Raw genomic sequence first — 17561 nt, forward strand, 5'->3', positions numbered from 1 at the left:
CAGCGGCAATCGCACGCTTGAGGGCCACGGCCGCCGATCTGTACTCCCTGTACAGCTCGGCGATCCTCGGCTCCGCGTCGCCGCCCAGAAAATGGCGGCGACGGGCGCGGGCATACTGGCGGCGGGCTCGGCCAGCCGAACTGCGGAGTTCGGCCAGCTCCCCCGACCACCAGTAAACTGACTTTCTCGGGGGCTGAGCTCGGACCCGGGGCATCGCCACGTCACAGATCATCTGCAACGTGCCCCGGATCCAAGCCGCCCCCTCGTCTGCCTCGCGCTTCCTCGCCGAAGGCCAGGCGGAGCCGATAATCACGGCCCTCAGGAGGTCACCGTCCAGTCGTTTCAGCGCCCATCTGGGCGCTGACGGGGTGCCACGTCGGAGGGGCGTGTCCAATGGCGAGTCCGAGACCACAGCCACGTCCATCAGGACGTAGCTGTGGTCCGACAGGGTCTCTCCATCCCAGACCCACCAATTGGACACACGGCGTGAGGCGGCGGCGGTCGCGAACGACACGTCCACAATAGACCAACCGTTCCACCTCACGCACGTAGGCACGGAGCCCCGGTTTAACAACCGGAGCTCCATCCCCTCCGCCCAGTCTTCCAGGACTCCGCTTCAGGCGTTGGTCCCGGGGTTACCCCAGGTGGAGGACCTCGCATTGAGGTCCCCCAAGACCAACACTGGACCGGCTATATAAGGGGCTATCATTAGCCCCAGCCGGTCCAGGAACATCCCTAATTCGGCGGAGTCATAACTGGGTGAGCTGTAGCACCCCACGACCAGAAATCTTCCCCACTTTACCATAACCATCCCCCTGCCCCGTTCTACCACGGAGCAGGGGGGCACAGTCACCGAGTGGCGACGCCACCATATCGCCACGGAGCCGTCATCGTCCCCGGACCAGTGTTTGTGGTCCGGGACCCTGTACGGCTCCGTGGCGACGGCCAGGCCAATCCCCCACTCCTCCAGGCACTGGACCATTAGGTCCTGCGCCTGGCGGCAGTGGTTCAGGTTGGCCTGGAGTACCGGGAAAGGGGACCAGCGCGGAATATGGGCCATTAATTCCCCATTAAGTCCCCTCCTTAGCCGCCGGTGCGGGTGGCGGGGGGTCGTTACCCCCCGTCCCGCTGGGGGCCGCCTCCACCTCCATGCTCTCCCCCTTGGAGGTTGGGGGAGCGGCCGCTTTCGCCACCGGGGTATCCGGTGGCGCAACTGGGGTGGGCGCCACACCGCCCGCCCCCTTTTACCCCTTTTTGGCCTTTGGTGGCGGGGAGCACGCCTTGCTCCCAGCCTTGTGGCCCGCCGGTCTCCCCAAGGCCGCGCAAACAACGCAATGGGGCGGCGCCTTACACTCCACCGCCCGGTGGGTGGCGTCACCGCAGCGGTAGCAGTGACCGCTGCGGTCAACCTCCGCAGTGCACCGCTGCCGAACATGCCCCAGGGCAAGGCAGCGGAAGCACTGCAGCGGCCGTGCCGCCAGCACAACCACCTGGGCGGTGGACCACCCCACGCGTATCTTGCCGGCCTTCTCGATAGCCAGGGCCGCCACGGCCGGGCACTGCAGCCATACGGTGCCGAGCCCACTGGGCGGAGCCTTAAGCTGCCCCACCCGGACGGACTCGGCGGTGCAGCCCCCGGCTTTAGACACCGCCTCCACTACCTCCTGGGGGGTCACGGAAACCTCCAGGCCCGTGAGGCGGAATTCCGCCTTCTTCACGGGCCTGGACACCTTTACGTCCCCCCCCCCCCAGGACGGCGGCCATCTTGGCGGCCAAGGCGTCGGCCTTGGGGCCCCGTTCGGCACCAGGGACCTCAATAATGAGGCCACCCTAACCCTAACCCTAACCCTAACCCTAACCCTAACGACAAAAATAAAAATTCAGATCCAAATTTAACAGATTCCAAATCATATTTAACCATATATTTCACAATATAATATCACCATATGTAGACTTCGAAAAGCAATGATTATAAAATTTACGGCGTCCAAACGCCATGAATCCAACCTCTACGGCGTCCAAACGGCACGAGTCGAATCGGCACGGCGTCCAAAAGGAACGCGTCCAATCGGGACAGTCCAATCGGGACGTGTCCAGTCGGTCGGAGTCCAAGTGGGACACCCCCACCTGGACACCATCCGGGTGACTAACGGGGCTCTGGTGAAGAGAGCTCATGTGTGAGTCTTCGCCCCGCGACAACCGCGGCTCTCGTAAAGAGAGTTCTTGCGGAGTTGTCGCATCGCGAAGACCGCGGCTCTCAAAGAGCTCCTGCGTGAGTTGTCGCTCTGCGACAACCGCGGCTCTCTCATAAAGAGAGTTCCTGCGGAGTCATCGTTTTGCGATGACCGCGGCTCTCAGGGAGCCCATGCGCGTGTGACGTAAACTGGGTAAAAATACTTGAAAAAAGGAGAGTGGGAGTTACCCAGCTCTTTATCCCGTTCTTTACTGACAAAAAGTATAAGTTTATTTAAGACAAACTTACAAAACGGAGGTTCAGCCAAGATTGACTGCCCTGGGAATGTTCCCATACTTATAGCTTGACGTTATTGATTAGTAATGCATTTTTTTGGGGGCTTTCGAAATCAGGCAGATGTGATTTGACTAATGCTGTTGCGTACGCGTGTATCGAGAAATGCTGTGGTGTCGAGGTGAATGCTCGGGGAATGCTGACTTGTGCAAATGACTCGGGAAATGCTGTGGTGTCGAATGGAATATGATCTGGTATAGCTCGGGGATTTTTAGGGCGTTACATGCGAGTCGTCGCTTCCGACGACCGCGGCTCTCACCCGGAAGACTCCCCTCTGCCGCGACGACCCACCGGATACATCCGGTGGTATGTTGCAGAACGGGAGAAACGGAGGGCTTACCTTAACCGGTCGGCCCAACGGGGAGGCGAACCCCTTGAACAAACCCTTAACCTCTAAGCTGAAGATCGCGGCGAAAGAGGTCCCGTGTCTGACACGGGCGGTCGGTGGGTCCACCGGCCATAAGCGACTAACCTCAGGACACCTGGCGAAATACTGAGCGTAAAAGCCTTCTCCCCGGAAAGGGCGTCACCCGGGTACCGACCGTCTTTCGTCCCTACTCGTGGGAACACTATGGAAAATCTTAATAAAAACCCAAATATCAAACCGAAGAAGGCAGGGAAGAAAGGAAAGAAAAGTGGAGGGAAGGCGAAGGCAGGACACGAAAAGACCCAGGCACACAGGGACGAAGCTAGTACCTGGGAAGACCTTAATGATTCAAGCGACTGGCAATCCGATATGGACCTTGACGAAGTCGATGTAGACACTGTGCTGGCGCAGGTCACGCAAGAACAAGAAAAAAGAATAAGGGAGAGAACCCTGAAAGCACGGCAGGAAATAGAAAAGAGGAAACGGGACAAGCTTGCCCTTTCCAGCGACTCGGGCTCCGAGTCGCATAAGAAAGAAAAGAAGGAAAAGAAGAAGGAAATTAAAGCAAAGGACGACGGAGAGGCTGGGTGGGTCAGACCCCCTGGCCTCATAGTCGAAGAAGTTTTATCGCCTCTCGGCAGATTGCGAAAATTCCTCGGGTCTCTGGGCCTGTCAGAGACCCAGGTAAATGACGGAAAAAAGCTCATCGACATACTTGTCGAGGAGCAGAGCGATGAAGTCAAAGCGATCTCAGACTATAGTCTGAACCTGGCCAAGGAGAACAGGGAACTCCAGGCCAGGCTACAAGCACTGAGCGAAGAGATCTCGGTAAGAGAGAAGTTGAACGAGCTGTCTTGAAGATAGACAGCCTTATGTCCGAGAAGAGGTGCGGCAACGAGGTCCCATCCCCGAAGCCAACACTCTATTCGGACATATTCAAAGCAAACAAAACGACGAGAATGGTGGCCAAGCAAACCACCATTAAGGAGTCTAAGCCAACAGCGGCCATCTACCCTGCAAAGGGTAGCAAGATAAAAAGCAGCGAGGAAACCAAGAAAGTCCTGTCGGATTGCATAAATATAGGAGCAGGAACCTGAGGAAACTCGGGAACCACGGAATCCTCATAGAGACAGAAACGGCTAAGGACCTTGAGCAAGTCCTTAGCAACAAGGTCCTTCTTACAAAAGTGGACATTGGTTCCCTCCCTAAGAGGAAACCAAAAATGATAATATTCGGAGTCCCCTCTGAAACATCAGAGGAGGAACTCCTAAATGCAATTCAGAAACAAAACCTCGAACTGGATTCGAAGAAAAAACTTGAAGAGGAGTTCAAACTCCTCTTTAAAACTGGAAGGAAAGACTGGGAGACCACCAACTGGATGGCCGCGGTATCTCCGGAAACCCGCAAAATCCAGCTGAGCAGGAACCGGGTTTTCGTAGGATTTCAAGCATACGGAATCAAGGACTTTATTACGGCGAGCCGATGCTACAAATGCCAGGCATTTGGGCACGTCTCGAAACATTGTAAGGCCCTAACTGACACGTGCGGGCACTGTGGCAAAGATGGGCATACATTCAAGGTATTCCCAAAAATACAAGAGAAACCTACCTGCATAAATTGCAGGAGAGCAGGAAAACCAGCCAACCATGGGCTTAGGGACAAGAGTTGTCCAGCGTACAAACACGCCATAGAGCAATGCCTTAGTCGCACGGACTTCGGCAACGAGAAAGAAGGCATAAATGAAAGACGAAGGCAAAAACCAAACCTGACGATCCATCGCTGGTAATACCCAGGTATTCGAGATCGTAGGGTTTAACAGGCAAGTACGGCTACCATACCGTCGCCGCAACCTGCTAGAGACCGAACGCTAAGCTGGTAACTCCGCCTCCTCGTGGCCCCCGCTGGTAACGCTCCTGGGTCGGCGCAAGTCGATTCGGTAGCGGCTAAGCGAGTTACTTCCCGTATGGGACGGTCTACCCTTCTGATGATCCTTAAGTGGCGAACGAGGGGTTTTTCCGAGTCCGAGTCCACAACACCTTCGGACCCACCCTTCGTAGTGATGGAGTTAGAAAGTTTAGGCCACGCATTGGCCGACCTTTCCGGTATGGGGGAATACCCCGAGGTACGGAACTCCCCTCACGGGGAGTGGTCAATACTACATGTCCCTATCTACCAGCTGCCCCACTGTCGAGCCGTTCTCTCTATTTGAGGGATGTCACAGGTCTAAAGTCCACTCGCTCCACCTCCTCGTGGTGGGCCCTGGGAACACACATAGTTGTGTGTTGCTAACGGAGCGAGGGGCATTCCGCGGGAAGTAGTCCCAATGATGTGTGAGGCGATGCCGGCGGGATCCTCGGATCCTGGCAGGGCCTCCCATGCGGGTATGGCTCACACGGAGGGATGAAAACCGCGGGCCAATGTGACCTGCGATAACGACCGGGGAGGTCGCCGCAGGGCCCCATACCGTAAACCGGTGGTCATGTTTTACCGGAACGGGGGGCTTGCCTTTATCGGCCGGCCTGCGAGGAGGATAAACCTCTATAAGAAAGTCTCTATTCCCAAGCTATCGTAAACGTGGCGAGGGGAAACTCCCAGGCTAAGCACCGGGGGTGGGCGGTGGATGCACCGCTCATGAACGTTGTACACCTCGGGATACCTGCCGACCTCCCGTTGGAAATAGGCTTACCGGGGCAAGCGGATCTGCCGCCCCCCGGTGCACCCCCTTCCACTTGATGTATTTTAGGGTATCGAGTGAAACGCCCCCAGAAATGGGGGCTCAGCAACCAGGTCCGATTATGAAAATATGGATTCGTTAGACGTTGCGCCTCGGACAAACATTGAAGAGGTTGTGGAGGGGACACCACACCCGAAAGTGGTTGAGGGGGGAGCTGTGGTGGACCCAGTGCCACCACAGGTTATGGGGCCACCAGCTCCAGTGGTTGGAAACCGGCCCATTATCCGGCTGGTGAGGGGGGTCTTAGGACGTGACGGGCCCGACCTGGAGGAGGACCGAGTTTCGATAAGGTCCCTCAGGTCGGCCAAGTCAACTGCCAGTGGCGCGGGCGCGAAGCGCAAGCGCTTGGACGGGGGACCGTCGCCACCCCCGTGGGTCAGTGGGGAGGGGACCCCCCGGCTCCCGCGTCCAGAGGTGAGGAGCCTGCTCCCGGGGTAGCTGACCGCTCTTCCGGTAGAGGTGGCTCGGGAGAACCGAGATATGGCCGAGAGGAGTCGCAACCTCAAAGGCACCTACTTCATGGGCTTTCGCGACTCCTCCGACCTTATCGAGGAGGGGGCACTGGAGATTGACCACAGGGGCTTCCCGGGGGGCACCCTGCGGTCGGCTCTGGCTCTCTGCCACCCGCTGACCCCGAGGTCACGGCTTTGCGGTGGCGTTGCGCGGCCCTTGAGAGGGAGTTGCGGGAGACCCGCGACTCCCTCGAAGCCATCAGATGGGAGCTGATGGCGACCAAGCGGCTGCAAGACGCTCCCCCCGCGCCGCCAATCCCCGCCCCCAACGTTGGCGGGGACGTCGTGACGCCCGTGGCCCTCGGGACGCCTCTTACGGCGGAGGCGGCATCTGGCCTGCTGGACCAGATGCGGGCGCTAGTGGTGGCCAGCCTGGGATCCTTCCATACGCCCGCTGACGCCCGCGCCCGCCCCTGCCCTGGTGACGGGAGGGGCGGGAAAGAAGAAGAAGATGAAGAAGAAGGACAAGGACAAGAAAGCTGTGGAGGTTCCCCAGCCTTTGGTCGCCTGTCAGGCGCCGCCCCCGGCACCCAAGCCGGGTACCCCCAAGGGGGATACGTTGGCGGATGTGGTGGGCCGGAAGGCCTTGGCTGCGGCCAATGCTGCGGCCGTTGTGGCCAAGGCCGAGGCTGCCGGCACCCAGGCGCCCAAGGCCAAGAAGACCGCTGCCCTCGCCACGAAGGGAGAAAGGGCAGTGGCCAAGGTGAAGGTCCCTCCCCGCGCGACGGCCGTTATCTTGACAGTCCCCGAGGGGTCAAAGGCCTCGTACGAGGATGCCGTGAGGAGCGAACCGGGAGCCTGGTGATGGAGGTCCCCGGTGCCGATGGAGGTCCCAAGACCGACGCCCTGGCGGCAAGGTTGACGGCCGTCCTCGGGGACATAGGGGTGCGGATATCCAGGCCCGTGAAGAAGGCGGAATACCGCCTCGCGGGCCTGGAGGTGTCGGTCACCCCAAAGGAGGTGGCGGAGGCGGTGGCCAAGGCCAGAGGCTGTGCCGCCGAGTCCGTCCGGGTGGGCGAGCTTAAGGCTCCGCCCAACGGACTCGGCACTGTGTGGGTACAGTGCCCGGCCGTAGCGGCCTCGGCCATCGAGAAGGCCGGGAAGGTACGCATGGGGTGGAGCACCGCCCAGGTGGTGGTGCTTGCTCCGCGGCCGATGCAGTGCTTCTGCTGGCTAGCCCTGGGCCACGTCCGGCAACGGTGCACTGCAGCGGAGGACCGCAGCGGCCATTGTTACCGCTGCGGGGATGCGTCCCACAGGGCGGTGGATTGCAAGGCCCCACCCCACTGCGTGGTTTGCGCGGCGGTGGGCAGACCGGCAAACCACAAGGCGGGGAGTAACGCTTGCTCCTCGCTTCCGAAGGAGAAGAAGGGCGCAAAAAAGGGGGGCGGTGTGGCGCCTCCCGAAAGTCCGCCGAGGGGGACACAGAGGTCATCTAAGGCGACTCCCACCACCTCCTCCCAACAAATCAATATGGAGGTGGAGGAAGACCCGAACGGGGCGAGGGACACTAATCCCCCTGACCCCCATCCATCGTTGGGGACGAGAGGCCTGAAGGCGCCGCATAATGGCCCACGAGCCTCGCCGGTCTCCCCAGCCGGTCCTCCAGGCCAACCTCAACCACTGCCGCCAGGCACAGGACCTGATGGTCCAGTGCTTGGAGGAGTGGGGGGTTGGCCTGGCCGTCGTCTCGGAGCCGTACAGCATCCCGGACCATCCACACTGGTTCGGTGACGCTGACGGCTCGGTGGCGGTGTGGTCTCGTCGCCATTCGGCGACCGTACCCCCCTGCTCCGTGGTCGAACGGGGCAGGGGGATGATAATGGTGAAGTGGGGAAGACTTCTGGTCGTGGGGTGCTACAATTCACCCAGTTGCGACTCCGCCACACTCGGGAGGTTCCTGGACCGGCTGGGGCTTATGATAGCCCCACATATAGCCGGTCCGGTGTGGGTCCTGGGGGACTTCAATGCCAGGTCCTCCACCTGGGGAAACCCCGGGACCAACGCCCGAGGCGGAGTCCTAGAAGACTGGGCGGAGGGGATGGAGCTCCGGTTGTTAAACCGGGGCTCCGTGCCTACGTGCGTGAGGTGGAACGGCTGGTCGATAGTGGATGTATCGTTCGCGACCGCCGCCGCCTCACGTTGTGTGTCCAACTGGCAGGTCTGGGATGGAGAGACTTTATCGGACCACAACTACGTCCTCATGAACGTAGCGGTGGTCTCGGACTCGCCGTTGGACACGCCCCTCCGACGTGGCACCCCGTCAGCGCCCAGATGGGCGCTGAAACGGCTAAACGGGGACCTATTGAGGGCCGCAATTATCGGCTGCGCCTGGCCTTCGGCCAGGGAGCGCGGGGCACAAAAGGGGGCTGCTTGGATCCGGGACACGTTGCAAATGATTTGCGACGAGAAAGTCAACTGAGCGACAGGCAGTATGGGTTCCGGAGGGGGCGCTCCACGATAGACGCCTTGGAGCGCCTGCGTCTCCTCCGCGAACAGGCTGTCGCTCGGGACAGGGTGTTGATTGCGGTGTCGTTGGACATGTCCAACGCTTTCAACTCCCTGCCCTGGAGGGAGATAGCAGGGGCGATGGAATATTTCCAGGTGCCCCCCTATCTCCGGGAGGTGGTCGGCGACTACCTCCGCGGCAGGGAGGTGGTGTTTACAGGCCGATACAAGACCGTGCATATGAGGGAGATGCACCGCGGGGTTCTGCAGGGGTCGGTCCTCGGGCCGCTCCTGTGGAACCTGGCATTGGACGCGGTGCTGCGGGTTGTCCTCCCCCCGGACACGGGTGTCATCTGTTATGCAGATGACACCCAGGTATACGCCGAGGGGGAGGATTGGAGGAGAACCAGGCACCTGACAGAGGCTGCCCTGGACTGCATGGTCGGGCGAATCCGGAGGATGGGGCTAACCGTGGCCGCCGCAAAGACCGAGGCGATCTGGCTGTATGGATCGCCTCGGCCGTGGCGGCTGCCCCGAGGTCAAGTCCTCCGGATTCGTGTCGCCGAGACCTCCGTCGAGATCGGGCCCAGTATGAGGTACCTGGGCCTGGTCATCGACGGCCGCTGGCGTTTCGTGGAGCACTTCGAGCTCCTCGCTCCCCGATTAGAGAGGACGGCATCCGCCCTTGCGCGGCTGCTGCCTAATATCGGGGAGCCGGAGTTGAAAGTCCGCCGCCTCTATATGGAGGTGGCACCGCTCGCTCGGATCCAGCCAGAAATGCCAAGATCTCTTAGAAAGAGTGCGGCGCCGGCTGGCCCTACGAGCCATACGGGGATATCGCACCATATCTGGTGAGGTGGCGGGTCTCCTCGACGTGGTTCCACCACTCCATTTGGTGGCGGCGGAGCGGGCTAAACTATACGCTCGTGGAACTCACGAGAGAGGAGGAGGAGGAGCTCGAGGCTCGGAAACGCCAGGCCCGGGCGGGCGTATTTGCGGAGTGGAGGGTACTCCTGGCACCCTCCGCACGTCCGATTGTCCGGGCCCTGCTGCCCATATTCCTTATATGGTGCGGGAGGCGGGGAAGGGTGACCTTCCGTCTGACGCAGGTGCTCTCCGGTCACGCTTGTTTTGGAGGGTACCTGCATAGGATGGGGCGGGAGCCGACCACGCAGTACCACCACTGTGACAAGGATGTGGACACGGCGATGCACACCTTAGAGGAGTGCCCGGCCTGGGCCGAGCCGCGCCGTGTCCTTAGAGACGCAGTGGGCGGGTGGGACCTCTCGCTGCCGACCGAGGTCGACCACATGGTCGACAGCGAGGGGTCGTGGATGGCGGTGGCCTCCTTCTGTGAGGTCGTAATGACTCAGAAGGAGGCCGCCGAGCGGGCCCGGGAGCAGGACCCGGGCTCCGCGAGGATGGTGTGGGCGCGGAGCCGTCCTCAGCGCCCACGTGCTTCCCAAACGGGAAGGGGGTGAGGGGTGGGAGGGCGCGGGGTGCAACCCCGCGCCAATTGTTACCCCCGGGAGAGGGGGGTGGAGTAGTGTTGGCGCGGGGGGGGGGGGGGTTCCCCGCGTCCTGAGTTGCTCCCACCATTGAGGGCGGTGGATTCTGGGGCTCGGGGTGTGAGCTGACCCCGGCCCCCGAGGGGAGCATAGCTCCACCCGTGATAGGACGACACCCCCCGGGTTAATTTCTCGGTTTGGGGAGGGTGTCGGTCCGTCCCTCCCCAATTTGGGAGGGGGATTCATGGGGGGTATTGTGTGAGGAAGGGTCGGGGCGTGCCGAATCGCGCCTCCGACGGCCCTTCCTTCCGGCTCCGAGCGGGGCACGAAGACTCCGGGAGCTGTGGGTGGACCGAGCTGAGGCTCGGGAACCTCAATCCGAAGGTTCCAGGGATGGGGACACCGGGCGGGTCCCGCCGCCCGGGGTCTTATAGCGTAGGCAGTGGGGGAGGTTAACCCCTCCCACGGGATATGATGATAGCTGGGAAGTGTCCTGTTGAGTACTCGCGTGATCCCGGCACCTCACCTTTAGCTTAGGTTGGCGTGAGGTTTTAGTGGGTAGTCTCCGGGGTTTCCGCCCCCGGGGAGAGTCCCACATAACCCCGGCTTCCCCCAGGGAGCCGGGGTATGCGTAAAAACATTTTCCTACGGAAAAAAGGGTTAGGGTTAGAGTTCTTCTCCGGGTCGACGCGATGGTGGAGGTCCGGAACAGGGAGATGGAGGCGAGGATCGAGGAGCCAATCCGGAGGATCCTGGTTGGGCTGGCGCCGGCCCTGGATACAGGTAAGTGCGCGTGCGAGGCGACGCCGGCGGCTTCCTTGCCGGCGACGTCGGACACCACGAAGACCGGACCGGTCGTGGTGTCCAATGTGAGGGTGGTGCCCCGTGGACGGAGGTGACCAGCAAGGCCGCCAAGAAGAAGGCGCGGAAGAAGATGGCCGCGGAGGAGGCCGCGGCTAGAGCCGCCTTGGCCGAAGCGGCTGCCGCCGCATCTCGGAGGCAGGCCGCGAAGAAGCCGAAAGCGGCGGGCGGCGCGAGCATGACGAAGCCCGCCGCCGGGAAGGACGGGGGCCTGGGACGCACCCCCAGGATGGGAGCCGTGGCCATCACGATCCCGGAGAGCAGCAAGCTCACCTACGGGGAGGTGATGGCCAGGGCCAAAGAAAGGGTCGACCTGAGAAGTATCGGGATAGAGTCGGGGGTACTTCCCAGGCGGTCGAGGACCGGCGGGATCCTCCTGGAGATAAAGGGCCCGGAGTGCCAGGAGAAGGCACGGGTCCTCCCCACGAGGATCGCCGAGGCGCTGGGCGAGACGGGGGTGAGGGTCACCCACGCGGTGAAGCGCGGCGAGCTTCGAGTCGCGGGCCTGGACGACTCGGTGTCGTCCGGGGAGGTCGCGGCGGCGCTGGCGGCTGCGGGGGGTGTTCCGCGGCGGAGTTCCGGGTCGGGGAGATCCGGAGGCCCGCCTCGGAGCAGGCGCTGGGCTCCTGTTGGGCCCAAGACCCCCTTGCGGCGGATAAGAAGGTGTTAGCGGGGGGCCGGCTGCTGGTCGGTTGGTCCTCGGCCCGCATCGAGGCGCTGTGGGAGCGGCCCCCCCAGTGTTCCCGGTGCCTGGAGACGGGGCACACGCGGGCCACGTGCAAGAGCACGGTAGACAGGGGCGCGTTGTGCTATCGCTGCGGGGCGGCGGAGCACCGGGCCTCGGCCTGCACGGCCGCCCCATGGTGTCCGCTCTGCGCGGACCTGGGGAGGCCGTCGGGCCACAGATTCGGGGCCAAAGCGTGTGCCCCGGCTCCCAGGAGGGGCCGCGCGGCGACAAAGGGGAAGAGCAAGCCTGGGGCTGCATCCGCGCAGCAGTCGCCGGCTGCGGCGGGGGCCCAGTCCCCCAGGGGGATGAGTCTGCGGAGCCAATGTTAGAGTAGGGGTTTTCAACCCTATTCCGGTTCTGCAGGCGAACCTCAACCACTCGCGCGCGGCGCAGGACTTGTTTGTCCAGGCCGTGCGCGGGCGGGGGACTGGGCTGGCGGTGGCGGCGGAGCCGTATTCCGTCCCTAAAAACCCCCTCTGGGTGGGGGACGAGGCGGGCTCCATCGTCATAGTGGCGGGGGGTTGCAGCGGGTCCCCGTCGGTCTCCCTTCTGGAGCGGGGCGCGGGGTACGTTGCGGTGCTTTGGGGCGACATCGCGGTCGTCGGGATTTACATCTCGCCGAACTGTGGCCTCGACTACTTTCGGGGGTTCCATGGCGGGCTAAACAGCTGCATCGCGCGTGTTTCTTGGGGAAAGCTGGACCCGGACATGTTCGGTGCCGCTGTCGCCGCGGTGACATGGGCGGGGCTGGACATGGCCGGGCTGGGTCTGTCGCGCGGGGCAGGGCGGCTCCGGGAGGTGATGACGGCGGTGTGCGATGCCGCCGTGCCCCGGAGCCGGCCCGCCCAGAGGAGGGCGACATACTGGTGGTCCGCGGGCATTGCAGAGCTCCGGCGGGCTTGCAATGCCGCGCGGCGCCTGTATGTTCGGACCCGCAGGAGGCGGGACGACGCGGTGGTGACAGCGGGGCTGTACCGGGAGTACCGAGAGGCGCTCGGGGTGCTCCGGAGAGCCATTGCGCGGGCCAAGGCCGATGCGTGGTCGGAGCTCGTCGGCACGGTGGACTGGGATCCGTGGGGGCGCCCGTATAGCTTGTCATGAACAAGCTGCGCGCGTGGGCCCCCCCGGTGACGGAGACTATGGACCCCTACCTACTGGAGGGGGTGGTGAGGTCCCTCTTCCCGCGTGAGGGGGGACAGAGGCGCCGCCCCCATCCGGAACAGGAGCTTCTCTCCTGGATCGCGGACTGGGAGGTGTCGTCCGGCGAGCTCGAGGAGGCGATGACCAAGGCACGGCGGGGAGGGCACTAGCTCCGGGTCCGGATGGGATTTCGGGGATTGCATTGGCCTTGGCCATGGGGGCGAGGGGGGATCGCTCCTGAACTCAGGCGGCTGTACAACAGTTGCCTGAGGGGGGGGATCTTCCCCCCACTATGGAAGTCAGGCAGAATGGTCCTCCTTCTGAAGGGGAGCGGGTCCTGGTACTCGCCCTCTGGGTACCGGCCGTTCTGTTTCCTGGATGAGGCCGGGAAGTTAATCGAGCTGGTGCTCGCGGGGCGGCTCGTCCGGCACCAGGTTTATAGACTATCCCGGCCGGTACGGGATGGTACGCAGGAGCGTCGTGCGGGGGGTTCGACAGGGCTCAGTACTGGGCCCGCTGCTGTGGAATCTCGCGTACGACAGCGTCCTGAGAGGGGAGATGACTCCCGGCGTGCGTCTGACGTGCTATGCTGACGACACGTTGGTTTTGGCCGCCGGGAGATATGCGAAGGAGGCCGTCTGCCTGGCGGAGCGCGGCGCGTGGCGCGCGGTGCCTGCGATCCGGTCGCTGAGCCTAGAGGTGTCCGTAGGTAAGACCAGGGCTATGTGGTTCTACCACCCAGCCCGGCTTGCGGCGCCTCCCCAGTGTTGGATCGGCGTGGGGGCGTGTTTGGTCGAGGTCGGGTTCCGGATGCGGTACCTGGGACTCGAGCTCGACAGCGTGTGATGCTTTGACCGCCACATTGAGTCTTTGGCGCCCCGAATCTCGGGGGACCCTGTGGACGGGTGCGTCGCCTGTTCGCGGTGGTGGTGCGGGGTATGGTCCTTTATGGAGCCCCTGTATGGGAGCGCGATGTTTTGGCTGGGGGGCGCGGCTGCGCCGTATCGAGCGCAGGCTGGCCATTGGCATCGCGCGGGGGTACCGCACCATATCCTACGCGACGGCGAAGCTGATTTCGGGGTTGATCCCCCTCGAGCTGGAGGCCCGCGTGCTTGCGGATGTACACGTGTACTCCAGGGACCTCCGGCTCGGGGGAGGGGGTGGCCTCGGATCAGGCGGGACTCTTGGTGGCGGGGTTCAGGCGTGAGGCGCGGCAGCGTGCGGCCCGGGAATGGCGCGATAGCTTTCCCGGGACTGTGGAGGGCGCGAGGCGTGCCGTCCGGGCCATCCTCCCTGTGTTCGAGCAGTGGAACAGGGGGTGGCTGGAGCACAGGGTCTCCTACCGGGTGACGCAGGTGATGACCGGGCACGGGTGCTTCGGCGACTACCTGTGTCGCATCTGGAGGGAGGCCGAGGAGACGTGTCACCACTGCGGCGAGCCGCGGGACACGCGCAGCACACTCTAGAGGAGTGTCCGGCGTGGGCGGGCGAGCGCCGTGCTCTGCGGCGCGCAGTGGGTCACGACCTCTCGCTTCCGGCTGTCGTTTCGGCGGCGGTGGGTGGCGAGGGGGCGTGGAGGGGGTTCGCCTCCTTCTGTGAGCAGATAATGCTGCAGAAGGAGGCTGCGGAACGGGACCGTGAACGTAATCACGATCCCGGCCGACGGGGGGAAAGGAGGCGACGCAGGGCACGCCCGGACGGCGTGCCTCCGTTGCGGCGCTTCTAACGGCGGCGTGGGCGCCCTTGGTGTTCTCGAGGCGTGGGACCGATGGTCCCTGTTTCGGCGTCGACCGACAGTCGGAGCAGCCTGATGCCGGGACCACTCAGAGTTGAGCGCGCAAAGGAATCCACAGGATGGGTCAGTGAGAGGTTGAGACAGAGAGAGAGAGAGAGAGAGAGAGCTGATATTAAACTGCACTTTATTGATCGCAGACCGATCACAGGCGGCACGACCGGCCGGTCACTCGCGAGCGATGGAGAGAACGAGAACGTCGCGAGCGCTAGAGAGAGAGAACGAGAACGTCGCGAGCGCTAGAGAACGAGGATGTCGCGAGGTGCGCACGGTCGAGAGAGAGAGAGCGCGATCGAGAATCGCGAGCCGGCGGATGGACAGATATCTTGCGCGTGCAGATTTCTGCCGTCGGAACGCGAAACGGAAATCTTGAGCGGCACGAAACGCGTGCCGCCGCGATACGGAAATCTTCAACGCGGGCGACGGAGATCTTCAACGCGCGGCAGAATGCACGTAACGCGGCGCAGAATATTGGAGAAAATACTGCGAACGAGCAGTTCGAGATCGCGAGAGTCTCCGAGCGAGAGATTTTGAAATCTGACCTGAGCGAGACGAGCGCGAGCAGCAAACTAGCGCGAGAAATATGACTGAAGACGAATGTTAAGAGCGTTAAGCAGCGTGATGCGAGTGACGAACATGAAGAGAGCGAGAAGGCACGCGCAGGTGCCTTAAATAACAAGGACCATCGAATGTGGAGCACCGTGATTGGTGCTCCCGAATCGGATGATCCTTGTTTGTCTTGATTTGAAGGATTCAAGCGTTGAAATTCGGCCAATGAGAAACGAAACTGTTGCTACACGGTGTCGAGCAACGGCGACACGCGTTCTTGCCGCGTGTTGACATACGAGACAAAAACTGTATGATACAGCGGTCGCCAGTTGAGACAATAGCCGCCGAATTCCAACGCTTGAATCCTGAACAGTCCCCTTATACTCGGATGCCAACGGCGTCCCCAGGGGCAGTCGGGCATCCTGGGCGGGGGCCCGGATGCCCATCGGGCGGCCCAATAAGCGGGGAAGGCACCGCGTCGTCCGTTGCGGGGTGCCTTCTGATAGAGTAGGAACGGGAGGGGGCCGCGTTCCCCACCCAGGGAGGAATGTTATGGCGGGGGCACACCGGATTGTAATGCGCGCGTGGAACACGGGTGCCCCCAGGAGCCTAGGGACGGACGGGGAGGAGTTAGTGGGTATACTCGGCATTGCACTCACCTGCCGAAGAGTCCCACATAACCCGGTCCTCTCCCCCCAGGAGGGGCCGGGTATCCGTAACGAGATTACCTCCTTGGAAAAAAAAAAGAATAGGGTTAGGGTTAGGGTTAGGGAACGTCACGAATCCAACCGCCACGGCGTCCAAACGGTACGAGTTCAATCGGCACGGCGTCCAAACGGCACGAGTCGAATCGGCATGGAGTCCAAAAGGAACCCGTCCAATCGGGACAGTCTAATCGGGACGTGTCCAATCGGTCGGAGTCCAACTGGGCATCACCCGTCCAGGTCCTACCACGTGGAGGAGGGGTTGGTGCGACAGGGTTTTACCATGATATAAGTCCCTGACGCTTATAAGACCCAGTAGATAGGGACAGAGGGAATCTCGTTAATCCATTCATGCGCGTCACTAATTAGATGACGAGGCATTTGGCTATGAAATAGTTTATTAGCAAATTCATTATCCATGTTCCGCATGGAGACGGTTACAAAAACAAAAAGAAATTATATTTATACATGTAAAGAAGATATATCTCTTTAATTTGAATTTAGCGGCATGACGCCGGGTCTAGTAAGATCGGTATGGTAGAGAACATGCGGACGAACAAATGTAGAAGATTCAAGAACGTGACCACGTGTGCACAACGAATAGAAGAAGATTAGAGAAGACAACAGAGACAGATAAAAAGGGATCATTAAAAGAAGTGATAGTAGGAAGGAGACGATTAGAAATAACTTAAATGTCGTTTCTCTTTTGACAGGTGAACGAAATAAAATGTAAATAATGTAAATAATGTATATAACTTGTCATAATAAATGTAACCTCTTTTGACAGGGCAACGATCAGTGGTTATTTTTTAAAGAGATCTCCCGTAGGATTTAGAAGAATCTTATATACATGAGAATAAGAAAAGAAAAGAAAAGAAAAAAAAGTTAAATATAGTATAATATAATATAATGTAAGTAATGTATATAATAGTAAGTAGATAACTAATTCAATATATCCTTTAACATTGATAGCTCGCATTGATTGACAGTTTTTGTACTCTAATGATTCAAGATCGGTAAATTGTAATCATTACAGTAAATTATTTAGGTTTTATATTTCTAGTTCATTTTATTTTATAATCTGTTTGTGTAATTTATTTTCTTCTGTTACCGGTTGCCATGCTGATTGTTGGAGCGTCTTCTGAAGGGCCCTAAGTGGTGCATTCTCACTGTTGTCATTTTCATGAATCTTCTGAAGTTTAGGTAGGATCCCATTAAAGCTCTGGTTGTTAGGCCTCGTCTTAAGGATTTCGATATGCCGATATTCCTCAGGAACTCATCGGATAGTCTCGACCATATCCCTCTCCATGATATCGTTGCTGTGGACACTTTGATGCTGCTTCTGTTAGTGTGATTTAAGTTGTGACGGGTATCCGTCGGGGTGGAGGAAGTGCCGACTCAGCCGGCTGCCAGGGGTCGGTAGTGCGTCGAGGAGGAATGAATATTAGTCGGTTTCTGGTGTAATAACTCGTGTCTTTATTGTCGGTGCTCGGCATAGGGTGTTTTGCGAATTTCTTCTGTTCCCTCTAGTGGTTCTCATTCTGGAAGGTAGTGCATTTATCCTTACCGCGTGATATTTTATCCAATCTCTCGCTGGGATTGCAATATATGGATCTACAACCCAGCTTGTGGATGGAGTCGCTTTCGATGCTTCCCGTAGCTCGTGTCCGTCAACTTGCTTGTAAAGTTTTT

This window comes from Halictus rubicundus, unplaced genomic scaffold (genome assembly GCF_050948215.1).
Source record: "Halictus rubicundus isolate RS-2024b unplaced genomic scaffold, iyHalRubi1_principal scaffold0099, whole genome shotgun sequence".
Classification (NCBI taxonomy): domain Eukaryota; kingdom Metazoa; phylum Arthropoda; class Insecta; order Hymenoptera; family Halictidae; genus Halictus; species Halictus rubicundus.